This window comes from Sceloporus occidentalis, unplaced genomic scaffold, assembly GCF_023333645.1.
Source record: "Sceloporus occidentalis isolate IW3139 unplaced genomic scaffold, rSceOcc1.0.p SCAF_323, whole genome shotgun sequence".
Lineage (NCBI taxonomy): Eukaryota > Metazoa > Chordata > Lepidosauria > Squamata > Phrynosomatidae > Sceloporus > Sceloporus occidentalis.
In genome coordinates, this window is record NW_028317303.1 from 307,225 (window position 1) to 333,980 (window position 26,756).

Sequence of the window (26,756 nt, forward strand, 5' to 3'; positions counted from 1 at the left end):
CAGAGTAAATATGGTATATTGACAATATAGGTATATATATATATAATATATATATATATATATATATATATATATATATATATATAATCTATGGTATGCAAACTTTTGATCACAGATGTGTATTACCATTTGGGTGTGGCTTTGACAGGTGTTACTTGTATTACAAAATCCAACCCCTGCATGTAAGCAGAGATTTAATGATTTTTCCTAGATGATGGCAAGTCGATCTTAACCCCTTAAGGACCGGGCTCATTTTTCGTTTTGTACCCTGTGGGACCGAGGCTGTTTTGACACTTTTGTGGTGCTTGTGTTCAGCTGTAATTTTCTCCTCACCCATTTAGTGTACCCACATAAGTTATATATTGTTTTTTTCAGGACAAGATGGGCATTATTTTGATCGTATCATCTTATTTACTATAAAAAAAATAAAAAAAACATGGTGAAAAATTGAAAAAAAAAACACATTTTATGACTTTTATTTGAAAAATCTTTTACTCACCTAAAAAAGCAAGTAAAAAAACTAGCTAAATAGATTCTACTACTTGTCCTGAGTTTAGAAATACCCAATGTTTTTATGTTTTTTTGCTGTTTTTTGTAAGTTATAGGGCAATAAGTACAAGCAGCGTTTTATGATTTCCAAATCTTTTTTAACAAATCTGGTCAGTCTGCCTCCATCTCCTCTTTGGAACATCTTTGAAGCCGGTTAACTCAATTTAAGCCATTCAAACCATATATTTTTGAAAACTAGACACCCCAGGGTATTCCAAATGCTGTTATTTTAACCCTTTCCATGCACCAATTATACAACTACACTTTGTCAAACTTTGTAATAGTAATTTTTTTTTATTTTTTTCCCCACACAAATTGTACTTTAGTTATAGATATACAGGTGCTGGTATATGTCACTGTCAAACAACACCCCAATATGTGTTCAGCAACATCTCCTGAGTACAGCGATACCCCACACGCATGGGTTTGGCTGGTAAAAGGCTACTTTTGGGGCATGCGTAATTCAGGTGGTCATTTGGTCATTGTGCCTCCCTCTCCTCTTTGGAATATCTTTGAAGCCGGTTAACTCAATTTAACCCATTCAAACCATATATTTTTGAAAACTAGACACCCCAGGGTATTCCAAATGCTGTTATTTTAACCCTTTCCATGCACCAATTATAGAACTACACTTTGTCAAACTTTGTAATAGTAATTTTTTTTTCACACAAATTGTACTTTAGTTATAGATATACAGGTCCTGGTATATGCCACTGTCAAACAACACCCCAATGTGTGTTCAGGAACATCTCCTGAGTGCAGTGATACCCGACATGCATGGGTTTGTCGGGTTGTTTCAGATTTAAAATGCCACATTTGGGAAGTGCGCTTTTTTTCTCCATTTTGGTCAGTCTGTACCTATGCCCTATCTTTGAGCTAGGCCACTCCAATTTACCCCATCAGCCATTTTTTTTATATATTAGACACCCCTTGGGTATTTGAAGTGCTTTTATTTTAACTCTTTGTTGAGATTTTTGAGAAATTTTAGCACTTGCTCAAAATAATAAACTTTATTTTTTAATTTTTTATTTTTTTAATACTTTTTTTATAATTTTTTTTTACACATTTTGCTGGTACTGGATGGTTCATCTAGTGACATCACTGCATAATTATTTTTAAATGTTAGCACATTTTTTTTTTATTTTTTTTTCCATTTTTTATTTATTTTTATTTTTTTTTGAATATTTTACTAATCACATAGTGATTAGAAAGCTGGGCTCCATTGACTTGCATGGTTGAATGCAGTACCTGTATTCAACCAGCAAGTGGAGCCAGTTCTCTAGAGGGTCTGGAGACCCTCTAGCGAACTTTTTCGTCTTTATTGTTTTATTTCCCGGGCCGCCGCCATCTTGCTTGATGGCGAAGATCAGCGGCGGCTGTGACCGCTCTCCGGAGCGGTCACAGCCCACCCAGAGGTAAGTGTTTGGTGTCGCTGGATGCCTCCTGATCGAGGCATTCCAGCGACACCATTTAAGTTTAGGAGGCGATCAACGCTTTTAAAACGGGCGTCCGCCGCCATACAATGTATGGCGGCTGTTGACGCCCCGGGGAGGGGCCTGACATGGCCCCCGATGCCGATCTCGGCCTTGCTGAATGCCTCGACATCGAGGCATTGCAGCAAGGCCGTTTAAGCGAAGAAAGTGATCCTTGATCACTTTCTAAGCTTATTTAATTTTTTGATGGTTCAGGACCGTCAAAGGTCATTTAGTGACCTTCTTGTTATGACGGTCCTGAACCGGCAAAGGTCGCGAAGGGGTTAATACAGATCAACTGCCAATTTCCAGGGGACCTTATTATTTTACATGTCGGCATTGGAAACTGGCATCTGCACTACGCTGCTGGTTTCTTGATCCCTACATTTGGATGGGGGTTAGATTATTTCTTCCAACTAAAAGGAAACCTTATGATTGGTCTCTTGTCACGTTTGCCCATTTCTCAAGAAACTAATTTTTTTTTTTTTTTTTTTTTTAAAACAATCCCTCCAGTATGCAATTGATGATAAATTCTGTGCTCTGGAGGAAAAGGAAAAGGAAATGCAACAGTTAAAAACATTTGGACGAGACAAAGAACGAGACTTGGAGCAACTGCAAAGTATTGTTTCTGCTAATGAAGAAACCATAATTGTATGTTTTTGGCCTCATATTTATAGCATTTTTTATGGTTAACATGTTGCTTTATATTATGATAATGAGACTTTCAGAAACATTAGGCTGTTACTTTTTAAAATTAGATCTTGAATCTCTCTTTTTTCAGATGGTTGTTGGGCATCTAAAATACCTTGTGATATGGTGGAATGATTAATACTGCCTTACAGTGTTATGTTTCTATGTGCACATGTTTGGAAGCTTAGATTTTCTGATTATTTATCGTTTGATCATGGAATGGTTAGCACAATATATGGGATATATTTAAAATTAATCATCAAAGGCCTCGAAATGTTCGACATACGCAAGGACATTTATACAGATGTATGTGCCATTTATATACCTTTATAGGTATTTTATTTGTTTGATTACAGGCCCTTCTTTGTGGCTTGGGCTCCATCCCCAAAAATGTATATTTTGCATGTATTTTATATAACTTCTGTAAGGTGAATCTGGCTGTACATGGTAGAACCTTGCTAATTTAGAGCACTTCACAAATATTCCGGCTTATTTTATGTGCACTATATGGACGCCTGACTATTACACCAACAAGCACTTTTATGACATTGTATTTTAAAAACAGACATTAATATGTAGTCACTCCTCCCCCACGATTTTGGAGTGTTTCTGTGGGAATTGATGGGGTTTGAGGTCAGGGGTCTGTGCAGGCTGGTCAAGTTCTTTCACACCAAACTCATCCAACCATGTCTTTATGTACCTTGCTTTGTGCACTCATGCTGGATTAGAAAAAGGCCCTCCCCAAACTGTTCCCACAAAGTTGGAAGCTTAGCATTGTCCAAAATGTCTTGGTCAGTAACCTGACTTCAACCCCTCTGAGCACCGGTGGGATGAACTGGAACGGAGATTGCGAGTCAGACCTTCTCGGACAACATCCGTGTCTGACCTCACAAATGGAGTGGACAAAAATTCCCACAGAAACTCTCTGAAATCTTGTGGAAGGTCTTCACAGTAGAGTGGAAACTGTTATACACCACTATACCCTGCCAGCAGTTGGGAAAGAAAAAGTTTTTATTTAACTAGCCAGGACAGGTGTGGCTTGCGTATATGTATTGGGATATCTATGTGTGTTCTGTATGTCTACTATATCTTTTTTAGTGTGACTTTTCTTTAAGATGTCTACCATGATATATATTTCTAGAGCCTTGATAATCTTGTAAAGGCTAAGGACATGGAACTGGAGCAGATTGCAGCTGCTTGCAAGAATCTTCAGTGGTTGCTGCAAAAAACAGAAGAGATAAACAGGCACTTTCTGAATGAGAAAGATAGCATTGTGCAACAGTTGCAGAGTTCTCTAGAAGAGCGCAGCAAAGAGATAGAGGTAAGAGCACTTTAAGCAATGAGTATATTGAGCTTGATTTAATGATATGTTTCAGAGGAGTGTTTAAAAAATGCATACATTTTTTAACATAACCCTGAGAAATGTTAAAAGTTTAGAAAGTATCTCCTGACCATGTTTGGTGCTTTTTGTACTATGCAAGCAATAAGACTGTGACCACTGACAAGTGAAGTGAATAACACTGAATCTTGTAATCATGACACCTGTCAGTGGGTGGAACATGTTTGGCAGCAAGTGAACCTTTCATTCTCAAACTTAAAAGTTAATGCTGGTTCTGATACAAAGGTGTCAGAACACACAGCCCAATGCAGTTTGAGTATGGGGTTGCATAGCCGCAGACCAGTCAAGGTGCCCATACTGACCCCAGTCCACTACCCTACAATCGGCATGTGAGCATAAGAACTGGACCACGGAGAAATAGAAGAAGGTGGCCTGGTGTGATGAATCACTTTTTCTTTTACATCACGTGGATGGCCTGGTGCACCTGTGTCGCTTACCTGGAGAATACATGGAGCAGAATGCATCCATAAAGGCCCCGCCTTGCAACTTACAGGACTTAAAGGATCTGCTGCTAACGTCTTGGTGCCAGGGCCGGACTGGGAATGAAAAACAGCCCTGAAAATTTTTGGACAACAGCCCCATGTATTGTATTGCATGGTCGAGGTTGTGTGTAGGGCTGCAACTAACGATTATTTTCATAATCGATTAGTTGGCCGATTATTTTTTCGATTAATCGGATAAAAAAAATGAATGTAAATTTTTCATTTATTTAAAATAATGTAATAAACAAATTATATTAAATACAAACAGCATAATAAAAAAACTTTGATAAAATGCATTTCTTGCCTTTATTTCGCAACCAGACCCCCCCAATTTATGCACGTTTGAGCCCAGGCTTGTCACGCTGCCTCCCAGACATGCCACGCTGCCTCCCACATATGCCACTCCACGCTGCCTCCCACATATGCCACTCCACGCTGCCTCCCACATATGCCACTCCACGCTGCCTCCCACTTATGCCACTCCACTCTGCCTCCCACATATGCCACTCCACTCTGCCTCCCACATATGCCACTCCACTCTGCCTCCCACATATGCCACTCCACTCTGCCTCCCACATATGTCACTCCACGCTGCCTCCCACATATGCCACTCCACTCTGCCTCCCACATATGCCACTCTGCCTCCCACATATGCCACTCCACGCTGCCTCCCACATGTGCCACTCCACTCTGCCTCCCACATATGCCACTCTGCCTCCCACATATGCCACTCCACTCTGCCTCCCAAATATGCCACTCCACGCTGCCTCCCACATATGCCACTCCACGCTGCCTCCCACATATGCCACTCCACGCTGCCTCCCACATATGCCACTCTGCCTCCCACATATGCCACTCCACGCTGCCTCCCACATATGCCACTCCACGCTGCCTCCCACATATGCCACTCCACGCTGCCTCCCACATATGCCACTCCACGCTGCCTCCCAAATATGTCACTCCACTCTACCCCCACATATGCCACTGTGCCTGATACACCTTATACCCCGATACACCACTCCATCCTCCCCAGACATGCCACATTGCCTCCCAGACATGCCACACCGCCCTCCCCGCATATGCCACTCCACTCTACCCCCAGATAAGCCACTCCACTCTACCCCCAGATATGCCACTGTGGCCCCAGATCTGCCTTATACACCCTGATACACCACTCTGTCCTCCCCAGACATGCCACACTGCCCTCCCCACATATGCCTTATACCCCCACATATGTCACTCCGTCCTCCCCAGATATGCCTTATACCCCCCAGATATCTCATAGTCCCCTCATAGAGTCACAGACCATACTTTTATAAATAAGTACTGGGTTAATCTTCACTGCCCCCAGGATTTAGATTCCCCTTAGTTTGCCCCCCTTTATCTCTAACGGCACCTTAAGTTAACTTTAATAAATTAATAAAATTAACCCTCAGTCCTCATCATTAAATTAACCCTAAACACCCCATTAACCATAACTGCCCCTAAATTAACCCTAAAGACCCCATCAACCACAACAGCCCCTAAATTAACCCTAAACATACCATTAACCAAAACTGCCTCAAATTAACCCCAAACACCCCATTAACCACAGCTGCTCCTAAATTAACCCTAAACACACCATTAACCATAGTAACATAGTTCATAAGGTTGAAAAAAGACCAAAGTCCATCAAGTTCAACCTATATACATATTGTGTCCCTACTGTGTTGATCCAGAGGAAGGCAAAAAAACCCTTATGAAGCAGATGCCAATTGCCCCATACCAGGGGGAAAATTCCTTCCCGACTCCAAATATGGCAATCAGAATAAATCCCTGGATCAACGTTCTGTCCCTATTAATCTAATATCCATAACTTGTAATATTATTGCTTTCAAGAAACACGTCCAGGCTCCTTTTGAACTCTTTTATTGAGTTTACCATAACCACTTCCTTTGGCAGAGAGTTCCATAATCTCACCGCTCTTACTGTAAAGAACCCCCGTCTGTGCTGGTGTAGAAACCTTCTTTCCTCCAACCGTAGAGGATGTCCCCTTGTTATAGATACAGTCCTGGGTATAAATAGGTCCTGGGAGTGATCTCTGTACTGTCCCCTTATATATTTATACAGTTATTAAATCCCCCCTAAGCCGTCTTTTTTCCAAACTAAATAACCCTAAGGCTAGGTTTCCACTTGGGTTTTTGTCCTGCGTTTTTTTTCTTGATGAAAAACGCCAAGAAAACTGCCACTGCATTTTCCTGCGTTTTGGCGTTTTTTTCTGGAGTTTTTTCTGGCGTTTTAGCCTTTCTGTGGAAATTGCTTTTTTTGACCTTAGGCAGTTTTTCCAGCCTTTACAAGTTAGAAGTTTCACCCAGCTAAAAGGAATTAGGATAAATGGCAAGTATCTGCCCCCTGATGTAATTTACTTGGTAGAGTTCTACTTAAACACCCCGGCGGACCCTTTTGTCACTTTTCTGTGGTTTGTAAGGCGTGCTTTATTCCGAATGTCTGCTCCTCTAGGAAGATTGGCCCCAAATGATGGTGCAAATTGTTTGCTGTTGCTTTTGGCACGCAGGATCCAGTTGATGCGTTGCGTATGTTTGTTTGTAATGGCATGTTTGTTCCAAATGGTGTAGAATTCAATATGAACTTTGTTTTGTGTGAAACTGTTTGTTTCCAGCCTATTTCTCGTAGGACACACAGATACTGGGTCCATCCTCTGCATTGTAACTGTGGAAAAAACGCCATAAAAAACGCCAAGGCAATAAACCCACATGGCTTTTTCATGGCGTTTTTTCTCTCCCATAGACTTCTATTGGAGAAATACGCCAAGATTTCCTTGCAAAAAACGCCAGAGTGTCAACATGCTGCGATTTAGAAAAACTGCCACAGAGCCCAAAAAAGCAGAAAAACGCCAAAGAGGACTGAAAAAACGCCAAACAAAAAAACGCCAAGTGGATATGGTATTCTGCGATTTCCTATTGAAGAACAGCTAACATCTGGCTGCTGCGTTTTTTCACTAAAAAAACGCCAGGTGGCGCTATTGGCGTTTTTATGGGCGTTTTTAGCTAAAAAAAACCAAGTGGAAACCTAGCCTAATTCTGATAATCTTTCTGGGTACTGTAGTCCTCCCATTCCCCTTATTACTTTGGTTGCCCATCTTTGAACCCTCTCCAGCTCCACTATATCTTTCTTGTACATTGGTGCCCAGTACTGTATACAGTATTCCATGTGTGGTCTGACTAGTGACTTGTACAGTGGTAGAATTATTTCCTTGTCGTGGGCATCTATGCCCCTTTTGATGCACCCCATGATTTTATTTGCCTTAGCAGCAGCTGCCTGACACTGGTCGCTACAGGTAAATTTACTGTTAACTAAAACTCCTAAGTCCTTTTCCATGTCAGTCGTCCCCAGTGTTTTCCCATTTAATACATATTCCCAGCCTGGATTTTTCTTCCCCATGTGCATAACCTTACATTTATCTGTATTGAACCTCATCTGCCACATCCCAGCCCAAGCCTCCAACCTATGCAGATCCATTTGTAATCGTGCACTGTCCTCTATTGTGTTAACCAGAGCTTAGTATCGTCTGCAAAGATTGATACTTTACTATACAATCCCTCTACAAGGTCATTAATAAATATATTAAAAATAGGACCCAAAACTGACCCCTGTGGTACCCCACTAGCAACAGTAACCCACTCAGAGTATGTACCATTAATAACCACCCTCTGTTTCCTATCACTGAGCCAGTTGCTTACCCACATACACACATTCTCCCCCAGCCCAAGCATTCTCATTTTATGTACCAGCCTTTTATGTGGCACCGTATCAAATGCTTTGGAAAAATCAAGATATACGACATCCAGCGATTCACCCCGATCCAGTCTTGAGCTCACCTCCTCATAAAAGCTGATCAGGTTAGTTTGACAGGACCGATCCCTTGTAAACCCATGCTGATATGGAGTCATACACTTATTTTCATTGAGATACGCCAAAATAGCATCTCTTAGGAAACCCTCAAACAGTTTACACACAACAGAAGTTAAACTAACAGGCCTATAATTCCCCGGGTCACTTTTTGTCCCCTTTTTGAATATTGGCACAACATTTGCTATGCGCCAGTCCTGGGGAACAGACCCTGTCACTGTAGAGTCCTTGAATATTAGAAATAGGGGTCTGTCTATTACATTGCTTAACTCCCTTAGAACGCGGGGGTGAATGCCATCTGGACCTGGTGATTTGTCTATTTTGATTTTTTTTTTAGGCGGCACTGCACTTCTTCCTGGGTTAGACAGGCGACATGTACTGGGGCATTTATCTCATCCTGCTGTATATTACCTGGCATTTCATTTTCCTCTGTGAATACAGCAGAGAAGAATATATTTAATAGATTAGCTTTTTCCTGATCCCCGTCTATAACTTCTCCCTCATTACTTTTTAAGGGGCCAACGCTTTCATTTTTAACCTTTTTACTATTTATATAGTTAAAGAACATTTTGGGTTTTTTTTTACTCTCTTTGGCAATGAGTCTTTCTGTCTCCACTTTTGCTGCTTTTATCTGATTTTTACATATTTTATTTTTTTCCCGATAGCTTTTTAGTGCTTCCTCACTGCCTTCCTGTTTTAGTAGCTTAAATGCCTTTTTTGCCATTTATTACCCCCTTTACATTTTTATTTATCCACATTGGTTTTCTCTTGTTCCTGACTCTTTTATTCCCATACGGTATGTTCCTTTCACAGTGAGAATTTAAGATATCCTTAAAAATCTCCCATTGAGTGTCTGTACTCTTGTTTTTGAGGACATTTTCCCAATTTACAGTGTTAAGGGCTTCTCTTAGTTGATCAAACTTTGCCTTCCTAAAGTTCATAGTTCTTGTGGCTCCTCTAAGAGTTCCCTTATTGAAGGACAAGTTATAATGTATCATATTGTGATCACTATTTCCTAGATGCCCCCTGACCTGCACATTAGTTACTCTGTCAGGTCTGTTGGTTAATATTAAGTCCAGTAGGGCGCCCCCTCTGGTCGGGTCCTGTACCATTTGGGACAGATAATTATCCTTACTTATAGTCAGAAACCGGTTTCCTTTATGAGATTCACAGGTCTCTGTTTCCCAGTTTATGTCGGGATAGTTAAAGTCCCCCATAATAACCACCTCATTGTGATTTGCTGCCTTGTTTATTTGCTTTAACAATTGATCTTCTGCTGCTTCCATTATATTTGGTGGCTTATAGCAAACCCCGATCAGTATTTTATTATTATTTTTCTTTCCATATATTTCTACCCATAATAACTCCACATTATCATTTCCCTCACATATATTCTCCCGCAGTGTGGCCTTTAGGCTGGACTTTACATAAAGGCAAACTCCTCCCCCTTTTCGTTTTTTCCGATCCTTCCTGAATAGACTATAACCCTGTATGTTAACCGCCCAGTCATAGCTATCATCCAACCATGTCAGACTTCTGGCATTAGTAAGCATACAATTTAGAGGTGTATGGTTTTTTTCCCTATGAAGCCTATCCCTATTGACTATTCTAACCCCTCCCTCCGCTCCACCCCAGGTACATTTATAAGCCCCAGCTTTCTATCTACACTATCTTCCCCTTCTATATTGTAGTTTCCCTCCCCCCCTTTACCTAGTTTAAACACTCCTCCACCCTTCTGGCCATCTTCTCCCCGAACACAGCTGCACCCTCCCCATTGAGGTGCAGCCCGTCCCTACCGTAGAGCCTGTATCCGACAGAGAAGTCGGCCCAGTTCTCCATGAACCCAAACCCCTCCTTCCTACACCAGCTTCTGAGCCACTTGTTTAGCTCCCTAATCTCCCGCTGCCTCTCTGGTGTGGCACGTAGTACAGGTAATATTTCAGAAAATACTACCTTGGAGGTCCTTGCCTTAAGCTTGCTACCTAAGTCCCTGAAGTCATTTTTAAGGACACTCCGCCTACCTCTCACTTTGTCATTGGTGCCAATGTGCACCATGACTGCTGGGTCTTCTCCAGCCCCTCCCAGTAATCTGTCAACCCGATCCGCGATGTGCCGAACTCGAGCGCCAGGCAGACAACACACTGTTCGGCGATCCCGGTCTTTGTGACAGATCGCCCTGTCTGTCCCCCTAATAATTGAGTCCCCCACTACCAGCACCTGTCTGGCCTGCCCTGTGCTCCTCCTTCCCTCCTTACTGGAGCAAACACCCCTCTGGTGGTCAGAGGCAGTGCTGCAGTACTGCTAACTCTGAACTAACATCCCCCTCATCTGCCAACCGGGCAAACTTGTTGGGGTGTGCTAGATCAGGACTAGCCTCCCTGGCGCTTTTCCCCCTACCCCGCCTTCTAACTGTAACCCAGCTAGCTGCCTGACTGTCCTGTACCTCCATCCCGCTATCCTCCCCCACCTCTACCCCTGAGAGAGCTTGCTCAGTGAGCAGCAGACTCCTCTCCAAGTTGTCAATAGATCTCAGTGTTGCCAGTTGCATCTCAAGACTCAGGATTTGTGCTTCCAAATGAGCAACCCGTACACATCTCGCACAGCAATATGCACCCTCGAAGCGCTGATCAAGGATTGCATACATTGAGCAAGATGTACACCTGACCGCATTGTCAAACATGGAGGACATCTTGGCAATGGGGATAGCTCAAATAACTGGCAAAAACAGACAGTAAGGTGCAATATATATATATAAATATATGGAATCACAAGGATTTATACTTTACCCTCCTTCTTGCTTTTTAACTCCTTCTTTGCTTGTAACTCCTCACTTAGAGATGTCACTTAGGAGATTCGCCCCAGCTCAGGATTCGCTTGTGTGTCCAAGCTAAATGCAACTGCAAAAGCCAAGCAGAACTCACAGAGAACCATAGCTGCCCCTAAATTAACCCTAAACACCCTATTAACCATAACTGTCCCTAAATTAACCCTAAACACCCCATTAACCATAACTGTCCCTAAATGAACCCTAAACACCCCATTAACCATAACAGCCCCTAAATTAACTCCCACCTCCCCTAACTTTCAGTAGCCCAAATATTAATTTTATACTTACAGTTAGATGAGTGTCACAGCCATGTGGTTCTGGCCTTCTGGGAGAAGGAAGGGGGCGGGGCCAGTTGTCACAGTGATTACAGGGAGGGACTGGTAAGTAGGAGCTGCTGCTGTGAGTCAGACTAAACGGATTATATAATGAGGGGTATTTTTCAGAGCGTTTGCTCTGAAAAAACCCTCATTTAATAATCAATAAAAATCGATTCAACTAATCGATAATGAAATTCGTTGGCAACGATTTTCATTATCGATTATTATCGATTTTATCGATTAGTTGTTGCAGCCCTAGTTGTGTGCCCACAAGCCACACCCTTTACACATGTCTGTCTGAGCCACACTATTTGCCATCCAAATAGCTATAAATCATTCTTTAAAATTTGTTCCTTTTCAGTAACAGAATACCACATTATTATTAAAATCCCAGGAACCAAAAGTGTTAAAAGGGCCAAATAAGTGCCTGGGAATAGAGACTCTTAACTCATCGGCATCCATGTGTACTGGATAAAGATGACATCAGTGCTAGTATAAAATAGAATCTTATGTGATGGGATTGGGAGTAATCGGTACACTAAAAAAAGTCACAATACACTTGAAGCCACAATTTAGTGCAACTAATTATTTTTAATAAAATATGCTGATTGAAATATCACCTCACATCACCTCAGTAAGGTGTTTTATCTCTGGATAAGAAAAAATTAAATAGTTCAGTTTATTTCTGCACACACCAGCACAGGCTGTGGCACCAACATCTAAACACACACACGAGAACATTCTTTGCCACACAGATACCCAGACGCACGGAAGAGGCCAAGCTCTGCCTCACCGATACCCAGACACACACACACACACACACACACACACACACACACCAGGACAGGCTCGGTCACACTCCCACTTCTGGACGGGCTTAGCTAAAGCTATAAAAACAAATGCATCGTCCACGCTGTTTTGCGGTCGTTTTCCCTCCCCCCACTTGTTTTTTTTGCCCCTTGTGAATCACCCCCAGCCAGCCCTTCCTTTTTAGTATTGATTTATGCGATGGCCTCAGATGCCCCCATTTGTGTATTGATGCCCCAACACCCTTGTGTATTGCCCCCAGCTAGCCCTGCCAACTTTGCCTCTAGTGGAGTCCATGCCTTGACTGGTCAGGGCTGTTTTGGCAGAAAAAGGGGGACCTACACAATATTGTGCAGGTTGTTATATGTATGACTCGTGTATTAGTAAGGAAAATGGATTATAGTTGTATTACAGAAAATAATATTTTGTTGAAGTTCATACATTTTTTTGGGCCAGTGTAGAAAAAGATGTTAAGCCACATAAGCTGTCAGGAACATCAGAGACAATGATATGGAAGGCTCCGCTATTATTACCATTTGCCCATTATTTCTCAGATTATCCCATACCATCTCATGCAATTGAAATGCAGATTTCAAATGTTTGCATTGCAAAGCTTCACTAAATCTTTCTTCCAGCATAGTCTTCCTGTCTTTATAACACCTTAGAGTTAGACAGAAAAATATTTGCTCAAAGTCTGCTTATTTTAACTTTAGCCACAGTATGCTCTTGCATACTAAGCTTGAAGTGTTTAAAACATTTACAATTGTACTTAGTGGACCTGCAATTATGCATTATTTATTCATTATTAAATATTTTAGCCACTAAAAAGATAAGACAAATATTTTAGAACATTGATTTAATTTTCTGTTTGGGAAGCCCAGCTAAGCTTTCCAACGTTGGACAACCAGCCCATTCCTGTGATGGCAGTTAAGTGTAGTGGTGGGGAGGGAGTACATTTTCATTAGGGGAAATAGCTAAATCTATTCATTTGCTGGTAATTCTGCTAGCACAATTGGGCTTATTTGCTAAAGGGACAGTTGATTACATATGGGTTTAATGCTTTCACTTCACTAATAACTTTGAATTGCTATCTCTAGCAAATTTCTCTAACTTGAAGGGCTTCTATGGCCCCATGTAATTAACATAATTTAATGTGTAAAGAGGCTTTAAAGCATTCTCATCAATTTAGCGAAGCTCGCTGTGCTGCAGAAGGTCATTAGGATTGTACATTAATAACATGACAACTCTTCCTTTAGTGAGCACCCTCAAAGCCCACAAAAGTCTCACCTTTAGCTGAGTCTGCTAAATGAACATTACTTACCTTGTTCAACTGGCCAGCCACTGCTAGAGACTTCCTGGCAATTATATCTGCTGATGAGGACTGTTATAACTAGGCTGACACCCGCCCACCAAACATTCTAAGTTCCCCAGTATATTCCCAAACCCAACAGCTACAGGACATGACTGTTTCCTGATGATGAATCTTAGTGTGGAAAGGGTGCAAGAAGGATGGTAAGCCAAAAGTTCTGTGGCACGATCACATTATTAATTGTAGCCCTGCTTTCTGATCTTATTTTTATCAGTGTGTGTAGTACTTGTGATACACCTCTAAACCTACAACATACTGTGATGTCACTAAAGAACAGTAGTGACTAAAGCCAGGGATAATTAGTTGTCCCATTCCAATAGCATATAACCTCTTCATTTGAAGAATGGAGACACTTGGCCTCCTCTATTTGTGAATTCTTAAATGAGTCAGAATGATATTAATTGATATGATTAAATGTGTCATAGGATACATTCCATTTTATTGAGAGGTACACCATACACAGCCAGCTTTTTAATTTGTTTGCATTGGCAGCACATGATTGCTGATGCAATCTCATTGCTTAGCTAACATTATTAAATAGCCACTTTTATTTATATAGCGCCAACGATTTACACTGCACTTAATACAATACATATATTCAAGGGGTATGACAAGACTAGAATTGACTAGGACAAACCGATACATTAGGTGGAGAGAAAATAATTCAGACAAAGGCAACAAATATTAGACCGTAATTAAAGCATTCCTGTTGCAGGGCATGACAGCATATTTTCTAAGAAGTCCTGCATTTGGCAGTGGAGAGCTGATAGAAGAGTTAAAAGTCTGTATGGAGATGAAAGAGAAATTGCTGCAGAGCTCTCTGCATTCCTTAAGCCAACAAGCTGATGAACACAAGAGAGAGATCCAGGAGCTCTTGGATACTGTGAGCAATCATATCTGCATAAGATAGAAATAATTTAGAAAGAACTGTTTTGGTTTTGTTTTTTTAATGTCATTTTATTGATTTGGAGGAATGAGGTGTATTTCATGTGCTTTACAGTATGTAGTAAAAATTCAAAATTGACTCTTAACATGCATTAAAAGTAAAAATGCTGTTTGAAAATTTATGCAATTTTTTGTTATTTCACTCAATAATCTGCATTTCTAATGTATTTCAACTATCAGTACAAAATAATACCGATTATATGCATTCATTAGATTTTATCTATAGATAACATTCAATTAGATACAATCACTTAATATAAATTATTTCTTTATAGTTGCAAACTGAACACAGAAAATTTTAAAAAACATTTCATTAGTGTACGTTTGCCCACTGAGAAAAACATGGTCAGTCTATAATTTTAATGGTATGTCATTAAGGTTTCGAGGTTGACATTTGGCAACTCTAATCCTTAGCGCCCTTCACAAATTTTCTATGGGATTAAGGTCTGGAGACTGGCTAGGCCACACCTTTAATGTGCTTCTTCTTGAGCCACTCCTTTGTTGCCTTGGCCGTGTGTTTTGGGTCATTGCCATGCTGGAATACCCATCCACGACCCATTTTCAATGCTCTGGCTGAGGGAAGGAGGTTCTCACCCTGATAGTACATAGCTCCATCCCTTTGATGCGGTGAAGTTGACCTGTCCTCTTAGCAGGAAACCACCCCCAAATCATAATGTTTCTACCTCTAAGTTTGACGGTGGAGAAATGCTGCCTACGACTCCTAGAACACCAGTTTTAGGAGTCATAGGCACCATTTATCCTCCTCCAAGCGGTTGAGTTTAATGCCAAATAGCTCGATTTTGGACTCATCTGACCACAACACTTTCACCCAGTTCTCCTCATCATTCAGATGTTCATTGGAAAACTTCAGGCAGGTCTGTACATGTGCGCTGCAGGATTTCAGTCCATCACGGCGTAGTGTGTTACCGATTGTTTTCTTGGTGACTATGGTCCCAGCTGCCTTGAGATCATTGACAAGAGCCTCCTGTGTAGTTCTGGGCGGATTCCTCACCATTCTCATGATCATTGAAACTCCACGAGGTGAGATCTTGCATGGAGCCCCAGGTCAAGGGAAATTGACAGTTATTTTGTGTGTCTTCCGTTTGTGAATAATCGCACCAATTGTTGTCACCTTCTTACCAAGCTGCCTGGCGATGGTCTTGTAGCCCATTCCAGCCTTGGGTAGCTCTACAATCTTGTCCCTGACATCCTTGGACGGCTCTTTGGTCTTGGGCATAGTGGAGAGTTTGGAATCTGATTGATTGCTTGCTTCTGTGGACAGGTGTCTTTTATTCAGGTAACAAGCTGAGATTAGGAGCGCTCCCTTTAGGAGAGTGCTCCCAATCTCGGCTTGTTACCTGTATAAAAGACACCTAGGAGCCAGACATCTTGCTTCATCTAGGCGATCAAATACTTATGTCACTGAGTAAAATGCTAATCAATTTATAGTTTATTTGAAATGCATTATTCTGGATTTTTGTTTTTCTGTCTCCCACCGTTCAAATAAACCTACCATTAAAATTATAGACTGATGGGCTGATTTTGTAGGCGGGCAAACCGACAAAATCAGCAGGAGATCAAATATTTTTTTCCTTCACTTTGTGTGTGTGTGTGTGTATGTGTGTGTATATATATATATAATGTGTGTGTGTGTGTGTTGGGTTAGCTTACAGTAGTGTTTTTTATGTTTCTCTAAACTCTGTAGCTTGCATTCCTATCATTTGTAGGAACTGTAAACTTAAAGAACAGCAAAATTTAGAAGGGAATCTGCCTCATGTAAGTCATTTCTCAATCCTCCTGCAAGGAAAGAAGGAACCTAGTTGGCTAAATGAGTATATCTTTATTCAGCGCTCTATTTTATTTACAAAATTTTGTTATAGCTAATGGTGTTTTCTTAATCTGTCATTTTTTGTGGGAGGGGTGCATTATGAAATATTTGTTACTGTCCTGATTTCAAGATCAGTTTGGTTTGATGTACAATTTCATAAAATGTGATGCCATGAATTTAAAGTATCCTAGTGCTATGGTGCAGCCCTTTTAGTAGGTACCTATCTCCTATATAGTTATGTATTTTAATACATATGCCTCCTTATATAAAGAGTTTTATATTTTAAGAATAAGTAAAAATAAATGTCTTGTTTTCAGCAATTGGTTCAGTCCGGTGTTCTCTGTGGTGATCTAACTTCCATGTGTATTAGACATGAGTCTGGAGATCTTAAAGAAGCTGGTGAGTTCCTCTAGTATGCCAGTTAAAAAAATAAATAAATAACCTTTGTGCTATTTCATTTCTGTGGTTGTTTTACATATTTTCACCATTTGGAGATTGCGGAACAACGGTTTTCTAGTATTTAGATTTAACTACATATTCAGTGAAGAAACATTAATTGTGTGGGATTGTATTCATTTGTTCATTTATTTTTTAGGAATAAAACAGCCACTTTTAAGGCATGGCATAGACATGTGCCTTCTGGGTAATAGGTGCTGGTATCCCACATGCATGCTACTGTGTTTGTTATTCTTTGAAACTTGAGTCAGTAAATAAGTTTTTTGAAATTGCATTAGAGTATAGCTCTTGATTTATTTAGTAATTAAGATTCCAGTGCTAGTTTTGTAATGAGAGATCTCAAAATTCATGAAATGAAGTTAGACTAAAATATGCATATAAAGACATTCTTATTCTTTATTCTAAAAAAAAAAAAAAGAGAGATTTCTTGTGGGATCAGCTGCATAAACTTGTGTTTTTTGACAGCTGAAGAAAATGAAAAAGCAGTAACTGCAGAAAAAAATTTACTAGCCAAAGCTAAGGAGGATCTTCAATTCTTTTTAAGAAAAGAAAAAGAATACCAGGTAGCTCATGTTCTTCTTTTGGAAATACTGAATATATTTATCAATTTAGAATTATATTTTGTTGTAAAAAGCACAGGTTTATTTGAATAAGATATTTGCACTATAGTTAATAAGAAATTAATAAAGGGGCCATATTTTCCGCATGATTTCAACATTAGCACATTACTATATTTTCTCTAATACTCTGCAAACCTTAAAATAGTTTACATTTTATCTTCTATCTTGGCCCTTGCTTCTATTTACAAGAATGTTGTATCTGCTTTTCCCTCCCATCAGTTTACAGCATATTACCGTATTTGCTCGATTATAAGACAAGGTTTTTTCCAGAGCAAATGCTCTGAAAAGTACCCCTCGTCTTATAATCGGGGTCCTCTTATAATCAGACCTCAACTAGGTCTGACTATGAGACTAAGATCCAGATCCCCCTCAGCGATGCAGGGGACCTGGATCCTCCTGTCTCACCCCCTCCCCACTTACCGGTACTTCTGCGCGATTCGCGTAGAGCTCTACACGCTGCCCGGACTAAGCAACCCCCCCACACACACTTACCAGTACCTCTGAGTCCCCGGTGCTTAGTCCGGGCAGCGTGTAGAGCTCTGCGCCATTCGCGTAGACAACTTCCGCTGCTAGCCGCACCTCCTCCCGCCTGCAGCGGAAGTTGTGTACGCGAATCGCGTAGAGCTCTACACGCTGCCTCACCGGGGTGGCCGGGGAACTCTGACGGTCGGGGAAGGTCTGCGCGATGGACGCAGACAACCCCCGTTGCTAGCCGCACCTCCTCCCGGCTGCAGCGGAAGTTGTGTACGCGAATTGCGTAGAGCTCTACACGCTACCCAGACTACACACCAGGGACTCAGAAGCTCCTGTAAGTTTGGAGGAGGGAGGGAGTGTTAAATGGGGGGCATAAGGCATTTCTGGAGGCAGAGTGCTCTGTGAAATGCCTTTTAACCCCCTTAATGCCACTCTGCCTCCTGAAATGCCTTAGACCTCCCTATATGCCACTCTGCCCCATAATATGCCTTTTAACCCCCTAAATGCCAGAGTGGCATATAGGGGTATAAGGCAATTCTGGAGGCAGAGTGGCAAGCCAGGGGGCAGATGTGCATAACTGGGGGGGCAGGTTGAAAAAAAAAAAAAAGGAAATAAAAACAAAATATTTTCCCGGCGTATAGTGGCAGTACAGATGGGTGTTGTTCTTCCTTAGGGACAAGGATCTGAAATAAAAAGAGTTAAAACCCTCACCCTTCCCTATCTCCTCCTCACCCATAAGAGCACACCGGACCAAACACAGCCAGTTCTTCCTTGTCCCTTGTCAGGGACGGACATGTATTTTGGTGGGGGCACACGGGGATTCCTCCTCCGATTGCTCCCCGGGTGGTGAGCAGAGTGAGGTAGGATTATCCGCATTGGCGGATGTTACGGAACAGAATGAGAGTTCTCTCTCCAAGTCGGCAAGGGAAGGAGCATAAGCACAGCAGTGGAACGCACACCCGGGAGGCGTTGCATTCCGCTGAAGATCTGATCGGATCCGCGCATGCTCTGTAACACGATCTTCAGGGCACAAAATGTAAACGTTATTTCAGCTGTGCAGTCCAGTCTTACAGCAGTGGGGCTTGTCAGTACTGGATAACCGTGGCACCAACCCCCCACACGGATTGAGGCGTTTTAAGGTAAGATTAATTTAACTTAACCTTAAAAAAGCCTCTGCCCTGTAACATTTTTTTCTAAAACGATAAAGGCTCCTTTTAAGTCCAAACATATTTTGTGCACTTAGAGTGCCACTTCCTTGCTGGACAGCTGCAAAAGGAGTTATGCAATCCTTGCTCAGCTTAACTTTTTGCTAAAGAAAACAGGACATTCAGTTTTTGGGCGTTGGCTTCTACAACCTTGCCCATTCAAGACTACTTCTGTTTATGCTTTGGAGCCCAAGTTTGATAAGTCTCATTCATGTTGGTTCCTGAATCTGTTGTCCTCTGGGAGATTTCCAGGGCGTTAGCCTGTGGCCATAACACCCTTAACCCCTTCGCGACCTTTGCCGGTTCAGGACCGTCATGACATGGTCCTGAACCGTCAAAAAGTAAAATAAGCTTAGAAAGTGATCAACGATCACTTTCTTCGCTTAAACGGCGTTACTGTAATGCCTCGATGTCGAGGCATTCAGCAATGCCGAGATCGGCATCGGGGGCCATGTTTGGCCCCTCCCCGAGGCGTCAACAGCCGCCATACATTGTATGGCGGCGGACGCCCGTTTTAAAAGCGTTTAGGAGGCGATCAACGATCGCCTCCTAAACTTAAATGGTGTCGCTGGAATGCCTCGATCAGGAGGCATCCAGCGACACCAAACGCTTACCTCTGCAGCTGCCGGTGTTCTTCGCCATCAGCAAGATGGCGGCCGCTCTGTAAAAGAAACAAACAAGTTTTTAAAGTTCGCTAGATGGTCTAGAGAACTCTGGCTCCACTTGCAGGTTGAATACAGGTACTGCATTCAACCATGCAAGTCAATGGAGCCCAGCTTTCTAATCACAATGTGATTAGTAAAATATAAAAAAAAAAAAAAATATGGAAAAAATTAAAAGTGCTAAAATTTAAAAATTATGCAGTGATGTCACTAGATGAACCATCCAGTACCAGCAAAATGTGTAAAAAAAAAGTATTAAAAAAATAAAATAAAAAAATAAAGTTTATTATTTTGAGCAAGTGCTAAAATTTCTCAAAAATCTCAACAAAGAGTTAAAATAAAAGCACTTCAAATACCCAAGGGGTGTCTAATATAAAAAAAAAATGGCTGATGGGGTAAATTGGAGTGGCTGAGCTCAAAGATAGGGCATAGGTACAGACTTTCCAAAATGGACAAAAAAAGCACACTTCCCAAATGTGGCATTTTAAATCTCAAACACGACAATCCATGCATGTCGGGTATCACTGCACTCAGGAGATGTTCCTGAACACACATTGGGGGGTTGTTTGACAGTGACATATACCAGGACCTGTATATCTATAACTAAAGTACAATTTGTGTGAAGAAAAAAAAAAAAAAATTACTATTACAAAGTTTGACAAAGTGTAGTTGTATAATTGGTGCATGGAAAGGGTTAAAATAACAGCATTTGGAATACCCTGGGGTGTCTAGTTTTCAAAAATATATGGTTTGAATGGGTTAAATTGAGTTAACCGGCTTCAAAGATGTTCCAAAGAGGAGATGGAGGCAGACTGACCAGATTTGTTAAAAAAGATTTGGAAATCATAAAACGCTGCTTGTACTTATTGCCCTATAACTTACAAAAAAACAGCAAAAAAACATTGGGTATTTCTAAACTCAGGACAAGTAGTAGAATCTATTTAGCTAGTTTTTTTACTTGCTTTTTTAGGTGAGTAAAAGATTTTTCAAATAAAAGTCATAAAATGTGTTTTTTTCAATTTTTCACCATGTTTTTTTTATAATTTTTTTTATAGTAAATAAGATCATACGATCAAAATAATGGTATCTGAAGAAAGCCCATCTTGTCCTGAAAAAAACAATATATAACTTATGTGGGTACACTAAATGGGTGAGGAGAAAATTACAGCTGAACACAAGCACCACAAAAGTATTAAAACAGCCTCGGTCCCACAGGGTACAAAACGAAAAATGAGCCCGGTCCTTAAGGGGTTAATGCATCTCGGTAGCTAAGAAAGCTTGGGCCTGGTTAATTTCCATGTGGGAATACCAGGTGTTAAAAATCTACTAATTCAGGCTCGTCTTGTGAGGATTCAGAAGATAAAGCTTCCCTTCTTCCACAAGAGCTTTGTAAATTTTCTAAGAACTCTCCAGGCGGTTACAAGAGGTAGTCCGTGAGAACCATCCAAAGGATTTTGCATGTTGCCTAAGCTACAGGATCGCATGCATCCATCCCTATTGGAGTAGTGTCTGGTCTTAAAGCCCTATGGATAAGAGGGCAAAGACATCCTGTAGGTGTATATTCCAATTTTCAGGATTCCAGTGCAAGTAGCATTGTCTAGCGCTTTGGTGGATAGAGCTCTAGGTATCTGGTATCAGGCATTAGAGCCTACTGCCATACCTACCTGTATTCGCCTGATCTCTTCTGATCTCAGAAGCCAACGGGGTTGGACTTGGTTAGCACTTGGATGGGAGTCCTTACTGTTGGGAGAACCGGATACAGAAGTATCTAGTCAATTTAGGACATTGAGCCTTTCTACTTGCTTTTCGTTGTATCTGCCAAAGAAATGCTTAATCTCTCAGCCCAAAATATGGGTCTGTCATCAGTGGCCAGGAGAGCTTTTTGGCTGCGAGAGTGTGTGGCAGTGTTTCCCCAGGAAGCTACCCAGCTCAGCCATCTTAAACCTGCAGACATGGGATATCTACAGCTTTGTCTCATGTTCCACGCTTCTAAAAGAATCAATCCCAAACGTCAGGAGTTTTTATTCCAGTCTGTTCCTGGTCGCGAACCAGTTGGATCCTTCAGTCCAGTCTGTCTAGGTCTAGGTCTGTATTCTATACAAGCATTTCAGAATGGAAACTATCCTCACAGTCACCCAACTACTGAAGAAGGAAATTACATGGTGACCATGGACCTGACGGATGCTTATGTGCATGTGCCTATTGCGGTTGAATCCACTAAATTCCTCAGGTTCGCTATTAGGAACGTGGCGAGGGTTCTCCATTTCCAGTTTGGGTCTCTCAACTTTCAGAATATTAGGTATCAGGGTCATCCCATACCTAGAGGACTGGTAGTGTTTCCCCATTGGCAGAGCTCATCAAGCACATGTCTAATGCAAGAGTGTGCTTCCCCAGGATAAGAAGGCCAGATGGAACAGGAGGTTCCCATATAAAACACCAGGCTTTTTCAACAGTTTTATAAGGAGCAGAATTTTGGTAGACAATACCAGGACAAATGTTTCAGTAACATCCTAAGAAACAAGAGGCTAGGCTTATTTTTATGGAATTGGTGGTCAGCTGCAATGGTTCATACAGACATGTCTTGATCATAAATTGAGAAGTCCAACCTTATTTCTTTCTAAATATGCAGTGCTTGGGGCTGATAGTGGACTCCGACTCCTTACGGCTCTTTATTCCATGATCAAAGATCAGAAAAGTGAGAAGGGTTGTATCCCTGCAGTGAGCTGCTCCAAGGCACATATAGGCCACTTCAATGGGACATCCTTAGGCATTTGTCCCTGAAAGAAGACGATCCGGATGTCAACTTCAGTGTCCAAGCCCAATTGATCTGGTGGAAGAGGACAGATCATCTCAGCAAGGGTCTTTGCTTTCATCAACGTTAGTGGATCACTCTGACCACAGATTCCTCAAAAATAGACTGGGGAGCGCATTTTGGTTACCTCTTTAGGCAGGGAAAGTGGTCACTAACAATCTTACCCAGTCCTCAAATTATCGAGAACGGAAATCGTTTTTTCTGGCCCTCAAGTAGTTCAGTCCTTGGCTAAAAGGGAAAGCTGTAAGAATCCAATCCGACTACGCTACCACAATATTATATATCAACAGACAGGGTGGGACCCGGATTCTGAAACTTCAGGCCTTCTCGGAAGAAGTCATGGCAGGGGCTCAACAAAACCAAGAAGATTTGTCAGCCACGCGTTTCAGGGAAAGGGACAATTGTATTGCAGACGACTTCAGCACATCAAATTGATCTCTAGACAAAAGAATCTTCTCCATCCTTTTTTTGGCCTTCTAGGAATCGACCTTGTAGCAACCAGAGACAACCGCAATCTTTTGGGTTTTAGCCTATCTGTATTCATGGGTCAACCCTCTGGTGCTGGACAGGATGGCTTACATTTTTTTCTCCAGTGGCGATGATCCCACGTGTCCTCCTCAAGATTCTAGCAGACCAGGCCAGGGTTTTAACATCTATTCCATATTGGCCATTACAGACTTAGTTCTCAGAGCTAAACAATATGGCCTCAAGAGTTTGGGAGCTGCCATTTTCGGCCCATCTGGTGGAGAACAAGATTCCTTCAGATTGTCATTTTGATGGCCTAGTTTTGGATTATGGACTCTCCCATGACATGGCTGATATCCTCCTTAGTCGGAGGTTTTCGGGCTTGGAGGAAATTCCTCTCCTGGTAATGCAGGGTTTTTTATTTCTACTAGTTCCGTCCATGTTTTTTGACGGATTCTCAGCAGGTCTTTATGTCTCAGCATCAAAAGGGCAAGTATCGTGTCTTTTTCTCCTTTTGGATTTAAGCGGCAACTATTCGGCAACCCCCCCCAGACAGTCTCATTTTCCTTCCTGGTTTTTTTTTTAACCTTGATTTTACTAGCTCTATTCTGTACCATTCAAACCTCTGGCAGAATTCTCTCAAGTGTTTGTTGCTGAAGATGGCATTGTTGGTGGCTATTACTTCAGCAAGGCAACTGGGTAACTACTAGCTCTGTCCTCAGCTGCTGAATTCACCTTTTCACCATCAGGATCAGGTATTTCCGGAGGAGTCAATGGCTCAGATGGGATGTCCGAAGAGCTATCTTCGGATCAAGCAGGCCATCTCGAGGTGATTTACAGAGACCATTCGACTATTCGACTAGCTCACTCAAGCAGCTGGCAAGTCATCTCGTCCCATATTTCGGCTCGCTCCACAAGAGCTATGTCTGGGTCTAGGGTTGAAAAGTCGACCTCATCTCCTGAAGAAATATATGTAAGGCAGCTATCCGGTCTTCCTTCGATGCATTTGTCCAGCATTACTGACTTGACATCTTCTCCTCTGTGGTGTTTTTCTGGCGCAGGATGCACCAGTCAGTGGCCCCTTAAGTATTCCCCTCCCATTGGTTATCTTGTCTTGCTATACCCTATCTGTACTGCCACTATATGCCAGGAAAAACAGGAATTTTTTTTTCCTTAATATAGTGGCAGTACATTTTCCCTCCCTCATTTTGTCTACCATTAAAGATATTTTGCAAGCATGTTTGTATTCTTGGTATTAGCTGGCTGTGTTTGGTCCGGTGTGCTCTTATGGGGGAGGAGGAGTTAGGGAAGAACAACACCCATCTGTACTGCCACTATATTAAGGAAAAAAGAATTTACGGTGAGTATAAAATTCCTGTTTTTTCTCAATCATAGCTTTTATTAAAAAAAAAAAAAAAATGTTCACATAGTTTACATGAATTAACATTTACTGGTAAAGCTTTTTTCCTATTGGGTCGTCTTATTTTCAGACTTTTTTTCATAAATTAATATTCAGATTTTGGGGGGTCGTCTTATAATCGAGAAAATACGGTACTATCATCTGTATCTGTAACATTTGTTGCGCATACATCTTATCTCTTCCCTCAGCTAATGCCTAGTATATCCATTCAGTCACCCATCTATTTTCTTGACACATTGAGAAATTATTTGCCACGATAAATTTTATAAAGGAAAACACAAAACAATGTATACTTATATGTTTGGTTTTTGCAACCAGAATGAATTGTCAGCATTGAAATGTGTGATCATGAAGCAAAGTGAACAGTTACAGGAGCAGTCAGCAGACATGGATGCTTTGACTAGAAGCGTGCAGATAAAAGAAGATCTGATTAAGGTAGCATATTGAAATGTTTGTCTAGTTGAATGGTTTTATTAGTTGTAACATAATATTGCTTTGGTTGTGCTTCAGCTTTGTTTCAGATGCATCAACAAGCATCTTGGCATTTTTCTTGCATCAACAAGCCTCTTGGCATGTTAATTGCTTACCTAAATATGTGAGAGTTGCCTTAACATTAACTCAATATGGTCTGTTCTAGGAGTATAAATATAAGGTTTTCTCGATTTATCTTGTCTGTTAGGATCTACAAGTGCAGTTGGTTGACCCAGAAGAAATGCCAACTGTGGAACGACTGACCCAGGAAGTCTTGGTACTCAAGGAAAAATTAGCTTCAATGGAGATGGATAGCCAAAAGTGTAGTGGACAATGTGTCCAGGAGGTATTACAGACTTAATAAATCTGAGGTTTCTAGATATTTTGGTTATTCAACTGTTATTGTATGTAATGTAGCTACCCTTAAGTTTACTGTTTCCACATTTAAAATGTGCCTGTCTTGATTGATTTGTGCATGGCTGCAACCTGGCATTTTTGAGTTGCATCCACAATACTTTCTTACAGACATTTGTTAAAAAAATAAAACAAAAAACATTTGGTCTACTTTGTGACATGGACATGGAGCAGCAGAGAAATCTGCTTGGAGGCCCAACTCGGGTCTCTACAAATAGCTGTGGGTCTTGTCAGAGTCAGGTTATCCCCCAATGATGTTAATGTCACCAGAAAAGGAATACCCAGGCAACCAACAGGGTTTTAACCTGCCGATGCTTAATGGTTTGATACTTAGGGGCTGTAATAGTGTCATTTGGCATTAACTTCCAGAATTTTGTGACATAATATATTATATTATAATCATCTTAATGAAGGGGTTAATTATGTTTTTGGTCTTTGTACTTGACAGCGTCCCAAGCAATCAGTTATGTTTTCATTATTACTATTGTTAAATTGTAAATTTCTCCCTGTTTCATTTGCATGGTTAAATTGTACCAACGATTTAGTTATTGGAGGGATTTGATGAAGACCGAAGCAGGCTTAAGCAAGCATTAGAGACAGAGAAACAGTTGCACAGCAATCTAATACAATTCCATCAAGTACCCAGAAGGTGAGACGAAATTGTATCTGACATTTTGATAAAAGGAGCATAATCATAACCATATATACAATATATTTTTTTTATCAATACATAGTTGTCCCCCCGCCCCCCCCCCCCGTATTACTGGTTGAGCTTTGGAAAGTTCTAGATTGTGTGTGTGTTTTATTTATTACATTGAAGAACACACACTTGTTGCCTGAAGACAGGAAAGCCTGGCACAATTATGAATTCAGTCCAACATCCCCTAAATGGAAATCCCGTTTTTCATAATTGTGCTCATATAAAACTTAAACATTTTTATTTAACCCCTTGGCTGCTAAGCCATTTCCCACACTGGTGCTAAGCTGGTTTTCTGCATTTTGGTGCATCTCACGTTTAAACGTGTTTAGTAAATTATACAAACCATATATTGTTTTTTTCAGCACACCCAGCAGATTCAAAATATACAATTTTTGTAATGTTATTTTTCTAAACTCTAATATCAAAAGCTGTGTTGCTAAATATTCGTAGTAGGTAACCAGTG

General features: G+C 41.1%; 1 pseudogene; it reads left to right on the top strand.

The window, feature by feature from the left end:
- Positions 1 to 26,756, top strand: part of LOC149274575 (myomegalin-like) — a 111,258-nt pseudogene that overhangs the window by 23,898 nt on the left and 60,604 nt on the right.